Consider the following 9071-nt stretch of genomic DNA (forward strand, 5'->3'; position numbering starts at 1 on the left):
AAGGATGTTTGAATAACACTTAGAAGAGAAAATAAAGTAGTTATAGGGAGGGAACTGAGTGGGAGAGGAAAAGGGGAGGGGAATGGGAAAGCCTTATCAGGAGTAAGGAGAGATTGGAAATAGGCCCAGGATGCCAGAAGAATGAATATAAATCTGCGGTTGGGGGTGGGTGGCATCTCTAAGAAGTCCCAGAGACTTGGGATAGGGGAGGCTTCCCAGGAGTCCATGTTGGTGACCTAAGCCCAGATGCCCAACAATGGGGACATGGAACCTGAAGAGGCCACTTTCTGTAGCTACACAGGTTCCCCCGGGGAAGGGATAAGGGTCCCAACCAACTCGAAACTTTCCACCCAAAATTTGTCCTGTCTAAAAGACATACAGGGATGAAGCAGAGACCAAAGGGAAGATCATATAATCATATAACCATAATACATTAGTTATAACCAATAACTAGCCCAACTTGAAACCCATGGGCAAGTACTAATCCCTGTCAATATTAATGATACTCAGTTATGCTTACAGACAGGAGCCTTGCATAACTGTCTTCCAAGAGGCTTTACCCAGCAGTGGATTGAAACAGATGCAGATACCCACAGCCAAACATTAGATGGAGGTTGGGGACACTTATGGAAGAGTTGGGGCAAGCATTGAAGGTCCTGAGCAGTTCTTAACCAGTTGATTGGAACATCAGGATGAATTTTGTAACCACAGCTCTAGGGAAGCCAAGTGAGGAAGAATGTGAGTTTGAGGCCAGGCAGGACTATACATTGAGACCCTGGCTCAACTCACTACCTCTCCCCTACCCAAAAGTTTCTGCAGTATTTAGCAGCCCTTGTTTCATAGGTAAGGAAACTGAAGTTGTCTCAAGTCATACAGCCAATAAGTAAATGGTAGGCTCAGACCACGTAGGCAGTCTATACTTAAAAAAAAAAAAACCACTAGGCTAATTGATAATTTCTTCTGCTACTTCTAGCATTTACTTCTTCATATTTCAAGGCTTCTTAGGCAACTAGTACCCTCTATACTACCTAACAGCAGTATCATTCTTGGCCTTTTATCATTTTCTTTAAAAACAGTTTTTGCCTTTTTAAAAAATGTTTTCCATATAATACATTTTAATTTTATTATTTTCCCTCGCCCAACTTCTCTGAGATCTTCCCCACCTCTCTACCTATCCAACACTACTTTCTCTGTCTCTTAAACATACTCTCTCTCTCTCCGAACAAACAAATTTAAAAAAAAAACAACAAAACTTGTCTGGAAAACCAAAATAAAATAAAAGCATACAAGAACACAGTTAGTTTTGTGTTGGTCAGCTTCTCCTGAGCCTGGGGTCTTCTCTAGAATGATGTTGACACAACCAATGTGAGTCCATTGGTATAAACTTGACTTCCCCTCTCACAGTAGATTTCAATTGCAAATTGTTTCTTGGCTAGAAGAGTGACTTTCTATCCACTTCCCCTTCTCAGGGCTGGGATTTCGTCCGGCTTGAACCTGTGCAGCTCCTGCACATGCTGTCAGTCTCTGAGAGTTGATATGTGCATCAGTGTTACTGTCCAGGGAAGACAGTGTTTCCTTGGAGCCATCGAGCACCTCTGAACCTTACATTCTTTCCTCCTTTTCAAATCTTTCCAATCCCTCTTTTGCCTAGCTTCCTTAGCTTTGAGGGGAAGGATTTGATAAAGACATCCATTTAGGGAGGTGTGAACACTTTTCACCCTGCGCACATTGTCCAGTTGCAGGCCTGCCTCTGTGTGAATCACCTGCAAGAAGCTTCTCTGGTGAGGGATGAGCGATGCTATGATCTATAGGTACAGCAATATGTCAACAGGAGCCATCAAAATGCAATTTTTTTGATACGTGGTCTCGCTGTGTCACCTTGGCTGGCCTAGAACTCACTGTGCAGACCAGGCTGGCCTTGAGCTCAGAGAAATCCAGAGGCCTCTGCCTCTCAAGTGCTGGGGTTAGGAATGCGCACTGTCATGCTTGGCTCTTTTAAAACACGTAATTTGTTTATTCACTCACTCACTAGTTTTTATTTACTATGTGTATAGTGTGGGGGAGGGGCACACATCTGTTAAGACTCAAGTGTAGAAGTCAGAGGACAGTGTGACAATTTTCATGAGTCTGGTCTGTTCTTCCACCACGCAGAGACAAGTTCTACCTAAGTTGTACGTGTAATCCTCCTGTCTCAGCTTCCCCATGGCAATTCTCTGCTTTATGTCCTTAGGAGAGTAACCAGAGGCTTTGAAAGGTGTTATAAAATTTTCAGTATTCTTGTTTTGCTGGGGAGAGGATCTGCTGATGCTGATCTGGGGCTGGAACTGACATCCATATGTTTCCCCATTCCTCCATTGTCTCAAGTACTTTAAGTAAAATAGTGAGTGGCTTATATTTCTTTTTACATCATAACTGAGCAGATGTGACCTGGACACATGGTTAAGAGATGGAAATAAATAAATAAAAATAAAAATATAAAAAAAATAATAAATAAATAAAAAAGAAAAAAAGAAAAAAATAGTAATGACAAAATAAAAAAAGATAAAACAAAAGCAATCAGAAAAGAACATGATAAAGAAAAGAATAAGAGCCTAATAAACATAACAAAGATAAAGGATTTTAAAAAAAGAGATGGAAACTGTAAGTAACCCAAGCTTACTGAGGCAGTGCTGCCAAGTAAGTTTACTGTGTCCCCGACTCCTGTTCTGTGCTTCACTGACCCTCCCTTCCGCACACCTTGGACAGTGGTAAAAATTCCAGGACAATTATTATCCTAAGAGGATACACCAAATTTTTTTCCAGTGAGTATTAGCATATCAATTTTGTTTACTAAGGAGCTGATACACAGACTATGTCAAACCCAAATTAAAACCAAGGCTTTGGACACTTATAGGGCACTTTGAGTAATCATTTTGAACCTCAGCATTTGAGTCTGCAAAATAGGAATAACAAAATATAGACTACTCTGAGGAAAGTGTATCTAGGTGTAAATAGAAAGTGGTCCAGAATGAGGATTGGTTTGTAGCTACTTATTTCCATCTCAGCATCTTGTTATTAAAGAGAAAGTGCTTGCTGGCTACTCATTGCTTCCCTCTGCAGACCGTTGCTTAGTTTCTTGTTCCCTGATGATATCTCTTAGATGTTATGTTGTACAACTGACGCACATCCTTAATGCTTTACATAATATTGTGCTTCAACTAATATTAAATTTAGTACTTTACATAATAATGCAGGGGCTGAACTTCTTTGGAGACCGATAGAGTCCAGATATCTGTCCATTTTGATCTGGTTTGTGAATTTGGGGTTCCTAACTCTATCACTTCTTGCCTGTTTATGTGTCTGTCCCATTAACCTCTGTTATCAGGGCATCTAGAAATAGTGAAGTAATTTACTAAATTAGTATCTTGAAGTTCAGAGGGCAATTGTTTTATGTAACTGTTTTAAAAGATTCATATCCTCCCCAACGTAAGCAGTCCTGTAAATCTGTCCAGTTTAAGTGTATTATGATTGGGTTAGATTAACCTTCTTCCATTAAAAGAGAAACAGAGAACTTTGTGTTGCAGCCAAGGTGAACTGCTTTGTGTCTTTGAGAGATCCACAGAGTAGCTGTGTAATTATAAGCTAACACTTCATTTTTCAGACTCATGAAACTGATACGAACACTGAGTCTGCTTGAAGTGAATGGTGTTTTGTGTGTGTGTGTGTGTGTGTGTGTGTGTGTGTGTGTGTGTGTGTGTGTACATGTGTTCATGGAGGATACCGAACATGGTCTTGAATATAGTGACAAGTCACCAAAGGTGACTTTAATAAGAAATTGCACTTATGCAGGAATCTATTCTAAGTACTTTATGTGTTAGTTTATTTGATGCTCACAACAACACCCCCAAGAAATCTATGATTATTGGGAATACTGAGGCACAGAAAAGTTAAATGGCTTTCCCATGGTCAAATAATTGGCTCACAAAAGAAGACTCTGCCAGTGACTGTGATACTTGTTATGGTTGGAATTAGTAGTATCTCCCACAGTCTCGTATTTTGTTCTTAGGTTTTGAAAGTCATTGAACTTTGTTTTATAATGGAAACCTGTATTGATAGTTTAGGATTGCAACAGACAGTTCCACAAAACCAAACAAATCCCAAGACAATGATGTAGAAAGCTGTAGTACATGGGTCACCGTTCATTAATATTAGTGTTAACAGCTTAAATACTTAGTATAAAACACTAAATAACCCTTCAGGCTAGATTATTCCTGTAGACTGAAAATGAATAAAAATAACTACAATTGGGTATGGAATTCTTGCCTGTAATCACAACATTCATCAAGCTATGACAGGAGGATCAAATGCAAGGCCTACCTGGCCCACATAGGGAGACTCCACTAATCACCAATTTTTTTTAATTGTAACCTGAAATTAAACAATTTTGAGTACAGAGCTCTTCTCCCAGTAGAGCTAATATAAAGAGATCTACTTGTGAAATCTTAGACACTGCTCTACAGCCTGGATTAGCAACCTGCTGAGGCTTCTCTCCCTTGCCAGGCCTGAGGCAAACAGAGGTCCAGTCTTAGCAAGTAGTGGTCCCCTGGTAGAGAGCAACAGAAATTTAAATTCAAGGCCTCAAGGCCACAAGACCTGCTTAGCCTAAGTTAAGCTTTTGTAACTACCTAGTAGCTTCACAAAACTACCTGTTAAATATATAGAGCCTTCTCATCTAAATTCTGTAAATGAAGGCGTTTCCCTTGCTCTGTAGGTTGCTGTAGAATCTATCCCAGAGTCCTACTGTGGATCATAAGTGACCAAAAGAATGTTTTCACATGAATTCTCTTATAGAACATTTCTATCCAAACTGGAAACACCATTATTTAAAACACGACTGCTTATATTTTTGCCTTTCCAAACGCTTAAAAAGGAGTGAGTTGGGTTTGTTAAATTTGTTATTTAAAGACATACAAGTAATGATGGGTGATGGTGGCACACGCCTTTAAACTCAACACTCTGGAGGCAGAGACAGGGTTCCAGGACAACCAGGGTTACATATGGAAACCCTGTCTTGAAAAACCAAAACAAAAACAAAAACAAAAAAACAAAAACCAAAAATAGTTCCTTCAAGAACTTACAGAGGCCTCAACACATGTTTTCTTCTCATCTTTTCTCCCCATGTTTTCTGTCTGCCTGGCAAGTCTGTCTGCCTCCAAGGCCTCTGCCAGTCTCTTCCTGTCTTTCTTTACCTTCCAGGTCTGTCTCCGGATATCTGCAATAGTTCTTCTTGTATGCAGTAAGATGGTGACAGATGAAGAGGCACTGGCATTGTTACCCCTGGACTGGAGAAAGAAGGCGACAGATGAAGAGACACTTGCTCAGTCTTTCCCAAGCATCGGGCATGGGCAGAGGAGACTTCTCCAGGCATGAGCTGATCCTCAGTACTACTTTGGTCGTTGGCTTCATCCTGCATTTCCAGTGCAATTCCTTCTGCAGGCTTTGTGAGCTTCAGTGGACATGGTAGGCTCCCTTTACTCTCTCCAAGTTGATGAGTCTGCAGTCTCTTCAATGCACAAAGCTGCCAGGGGTTCTTCAGCGTCGCTTCCTCTCTGCTGGACCTGGTTTCATTCTCAGGTTACGAAGTTATTGTGGTCACAGGCTATGGGAAAAAGTAACCACTCAACAACACAGGATTTCTGGAAGTAACACCAGGTCGGTGTTTGGCCTCTATCTTCCTCTGGGCAACCTGTATCTCTTTTCTCTTCTGTAATTTGTTGGGTGTCATACTTCTTGTGAACCTTCCTATCAAAGGCTGGCTTGAAACTGAGTTTCTTTCCTGAAGGCCCCTCCATGGTTATAGAATTTGTCCTAAAGGCACCATTGCAGAGATGCAGACAAGGCCTGATTTGCTGGAAATGGCCAAGTCATTGAGCTTTTAAGTGGGGCAAAAGTGGGATGACAAAAGAAGGTCCCTTGGGAAGACCTTTTAGGGTGATACGTGCTTCTTATTCTAGCCATTGTCTCTGTTTCCTGGCCTATGACCACAGTGTGAATACATGCTCTTGCCACTAGGGATAGAGACACTTCCACCATCATGACAAGACCATTGGAATAAACTGAACTCTCTTTCTCTCTCTCTGAAACCATGAGTCAGTTTTTTGTTTGTTTGTTTGGTTTGGTTTTTTCTTTTGATTTTTGTTGTTGTTTTTGTTGTTGTTTGTCAAGTCTTTGGTCATATGGTCTCAAAGGAACTCAAACTCTGTTGTTTGCATATGATGCTCAAATGCTATTTTACTATTCTTCACCCTAGAAGTATGAACAAAGCCTTCCTTGTGTGGAAAAAAACAGTGTCTGCTGCTCTTCTGCCACCGCACCACTGTCAGCAGCATCGTGGTTCAATGGAGTCACCTCTACCCATTCTGACAGAGGTCTACTCTTCGGCCGCTAGAATACGTGTGACTCCAGAGTTTCATGCCATCAGCCCCTGAGAGCAGAGTTGAGGCTGTTAGCCAACTAGTGGCTACACACATTTCTTGAGTCATTGTGTCTAGGGAGCTTCTGCATTGACTTCTTAACCAGAAGGGCAATACACAGGCTGCTGGCTTTAGAAGCAAGAGCAACTTTGGAGTTACATTCGTGAGAAAGAGCTCCCAGAAAAATGTCATCAGGCATCAAGCCCTAGGATTCTTTAAGGCCAGGGTCAGTCTATGTCCTTAAACATAGGAAATAGGACTGCTAGTCCATGCTAGACTCCTGTCTATGTTGGGTTCTATTTATCTTATTAAATGACTCTGTGAGCACTGGATACATTCTGTTTAAGTCACATTCTGAGTCATACTGCCAATGGCGCACTTGGTTTTCATTCAGTGGTATAGTACTTGCCTAGCATTCATGAAGCCTTGGGTCAAATACACAGCACTGGAAAAAATGTTTGATGTGATATTGCTTCTGGAGAGACTAGCTAAAATATCATCAGCAATAAAATTCAGCTTCAGCTCAAGTGCATCTTGTTAGCTTGCTGACCATCAATGAGGGATGTTTGCTGACATTTGTCCTGTTTTAGGAGGGTTGAAAAAATAATAAGGAAGCTCAGAGAATGAAAGGAAATATGCAGTGTCTAGGGGTGGGAGGTAGAGTGACTCTCTATAAAGTACCAGAAACCTGGGATGTGATAGATTCAGGACTCAATGTAGGGGGGTGACCTTAGCCAAAATTCCCAACAGTGGGGGGAGAGAACGCCAAGAGTCCATCTCTGGTAAATAGACAGGGCCTCAAGTGAAGGAACAGGGTTACCAACCCACAGTCAAAATTTCTGATCCAGAATTGTTCCTGTCTTAAAAGAACTGCAGGGACAAAAACGGAGAAAAGACTATAGGAAAGTCGGTCCAATGACCTGCCCGACATGGGATCCATCCCATGAGGGGGCACCAAGGCCTGACACTATTACTGACGCTATGATGTGCTTACAGACACAAGTCTAGCATGGCTGTCTCTGAGAAGCCCTACCAGCAGCTGACTACAACAGATGCAGATACACCCAACCATTGGACTGATGTTGGGGACCCCTATGGTTGAGTTAGGAGAAGAATTGAAGAAGTTCAAGGGGAAGGTGATTCCATAGGAATACCAGCAGCCTTAAACCCAAAACCTGGGCCCTTTCAGAGCCTGATCCACCAACCAAGCAGCATACACCAGCTGGTCTGAGCTCCGCCCGCCCCACCTGCCCCCAGCACATATATAGCAGAGGACTGCCTGGTCTGACCGTAGTGGGAAAGGATACCTGTAATCCCTGAGAGACTTGAGGTTCCAGGAAAGGAAGGTGTGCCTGGTGGAGAGAAGGAGAAGCACCCTCTCAGAGGCAAGAGGGAGGAAGAATGGGATGAGGAACTGTGGGAGGGGATACTGGGAGGGGGCAATGGCTGGAATGTAAGTAAATGAAATAACTAAAAAAAAAAAAAGAACCATTGTAATTCAACCATCAATAATTTTGATCAAATTTCACTTCTTTCTTTTCTTTCTTTTTCTATACCTACCTTAGTTATGGTTGCTATTGCTGTGGTGAAACACCATGACCAAAAGCATCTTGGGAAGGACAAGGTTTATTTCACTCACAGTTCCACGTAGCAGTTCATCATCAAAAGCAGTGAGGGCAGAAATTCAAAGCAGGAACCTGGAGGCAGGAGCTAATGCAGAGGCCATGGAGGGGTGATGCTTACTGGCTTATTCCCCAGAGTTAATTCAGCTTCCTTTTGTTGTTGTTGTTGTTTGTTGTTTTGTTTTGTTTTTTTGTTGTTGTTTGTTTGTTTTTCGAGACAGGGTTTCTCTGTATAGCTCTGGCTGTCCTGGAACTCACTTTGTAGACCAGGCTGGCCTCGAACTTATAAATCCACCTGCCTCTGCTTCCTGAGGACTGGGATTAAAGGCATGCACCACCACGTCTGGCTCAGCTTAAATATTAATAGAACCCAGGACCACCAGTCCAGTGTTGGCACCACCCACAATGACTAGACACTCCCACATCAAGCACTAGTTAAGAAAATGCCTAATAGGCTCGCCTATAGCCTGATCTTATGGAGGCATTATTTTTTTTTAATTTTTAAAATTTAAATATGAGGGTCTCTCATATGGCTAGAACTTGTGGCTGGTAGACATAAACTAGCCAGCTCACACCCCACTGGAGATCTTCATTCCTTTTGATTCTCCTTTAGAAATATCTTGCCACTCCCAGGCAATGAGCAAAGAGACACCTTGTTGGTGGTATTGTTCTTATATCAGTCAAGAGCAGAGCAGATGACTGTCCTTTGTTCATCCTAGCTTGGTCCTGGCTTGGTGACCAAAACTGTCTTATGCCTAGGACCCATCAAATCAAATCTAATCAAATCCAGGCAGTGCAAATACAGAAGAAGGAAGACAGACTGTGGACTGCAATGCCACCCACAGACCTGCCCTCCAGTGTATGGCATAGGCATGTCATAGACACCTACACACCACACATGTGGATGAAAGATGTCACCCAGGGGCCTGCCAGCCACATGGCCAGCCTGGAACTGGAAGTAACATTAGAGAATGTAGTGGTCAGATGGGAGAGAAAA

At 42.2% G+C, this 9071-nt stretch overlaps 1 non-coding gene and 1 pseudogene across 1 annotated transcript; one reads left to right on the plus strand and one right to left on the minus strand.

Moving 5' to 3' along the window:
- Gm14621 (predicted gene 14621) lies at nt 4013-5899 on the minus strand (annotated as a pseudogene).
- LOC115489222 lies at nt 8701-8842 on the plus strand. The gene has a single exon (XR_003953184.1). It is a non-coding gene; the product is annotated as a small nucleolar RNA SNORA48 (small nucleolar RNA).
- Nucleotides 8843-9071: the final 229 nt, after the last annotated feature.

This window comes from Mus musculus, chromosome X (assembly GCF_000001635.26).
Source record: "Mus musculus strain C57BL/6J chromosome X, GRCm38.p6 C57BL/6J".
Taxonomy (NCBI): domain Eukaryota; kingdom Metazoa; phylum Chordata; class Mammalia; order Rodentia; family Muridae; genus Mus; species Mus musculus.